A 1,571-nucleotide genomic window follows, 5' to 3' on the forward strand; every position below is an offset into this window, starting at 1 on the left:
TCTCCTCTCTCATTATCAGTGACACTGTGTGTGTGTGTGTGTGTGTGTGTGTGTGTGTGTGTGTGTGTGTGTGTCTCCTCTCTCATTATCAGTGACACTGTGTGTGTGTGTGTGTGTGTGTGTGTGTGTGTGTGTGTGTGTGTGTGTGTCTCCTCTCTCATTATCAGTGACACTGTGTGTGTGTGTGGCTCCTCTCTCATTATCAGTGACACTGTGTGTGTGTGTGTGTGTGTGTCTCCTCTCTCATTATCAGTGACACTGTGTGTGTGTGTGTGTGTGTGTGTCTCCTCTCTCATTATCAGTGACACTGTGTGTGTGTGTGTCTCCTCTCTCATTATCAGTGACACGTGTGTGTGTGTGTGTGTGTGTGTGTGTGTGTGTGTGTGTGTCCTCTCTCATTATCAGTGACACTGTGTGTGTGTGTGTGTGTGTGTGTGTGTGTGTGTGTGTGTGTGTTGGCGGGGGGGGGGGGGGGGGGGTGAATCATTTTCACATCAAATGAACCATTAAGAGTAAACACCAATATAAAATATTCAGTGTATTAATGATGGCTGATCATTTTTAAACGTCTTGTATTTACATTTCTCTGGATGATCTACCTGTAGAGTCAGTTTGATGTAATTGATTGATATTAACTTTATTGTAACATTATACTCACTTTATCACAGATTTAGTGCATTACGTTTGTTTAAATAATTGATTTATTTCTTTATAGTGTTGTATAGTCGTTGTATAATACAATGCCGTTCGCCTAGGCTAACAGAGGCAGCAGTAGTTTAGTGGTTATCTGCATCATGATTAGCAGCTCACTCGCTCGCAGTAACTTTTCAAAGCTGCGCTGCGCTGTGCAGAATCTGCACAGATTTCTGCGGGTGGGGTTGAGTGACAAATCCTCTTTAACTCATTATTTTTTTATTATCTATTTTGATTAGTCAAGTACAGTTCTGTAGTCATGAAACCAACCACAATTTAGAACATTTTACTGAATCCATCTAAACTTGACAGATGTCTTTAAATGATTCCTGATTCAAGCTTTGTGACTTGGGCCCTTTTCATTGACTGATGTACCGTAGAGTGTTTACTGACTGACTCTCCCTCCCAGGTCACTCCTCTACCCCGCTGTGCTGTCTCCTCGAAGGATCCAGGCCCCGCCACTGCTGCCCCCTGCTGGAGAGACATTGCTGTGAGAGTCTGGAGTCCAGGATAGACCACTTTGTGAAGAGAGTGAGACTGCAGAGGGGAGAGCGAGTCATGCAAAATACAGAAGTTTGTTTTGCTCATTTGCATTTGGAAATATTTATTTTGCATAGGGAGCAGCACAATATAGGTTTGTACTTTCATTTATGTCTTCATAACTACCTTCCTCCATTTGATGAAACTTTGTAATGTCATTTTTTACAAGAATGTATCCCCCGTACTGTGTGTGGCTTTTCTCTCCATACTGGTTGAGTTTTACTGGTCTGGATTTAGTAGATGCTGTATTTGATATGCAATGTTGTTGTGCATGCTGTGGGTGTGGTGACACAGTGTCAGTTCAAGACAGTGAGTTGAATGGTTGTTTAGTGATCTCA

This window comes from Acipenser ruthenus, chromosome 33, assembly GCF_902713425.1.
Source record: "Acipenser ruthenus chromosome 33, fAciRut3.2 maternal haplotype, whole genome shotgun sequence".
NCBI classification, from domain to species: domain Eukaryota; kingdom Metazoa; phylum Chordata; class Actinopteri; order Acipenseriformes; family Acipenseridae; genus Acipenser; species Acipenser ruthenus.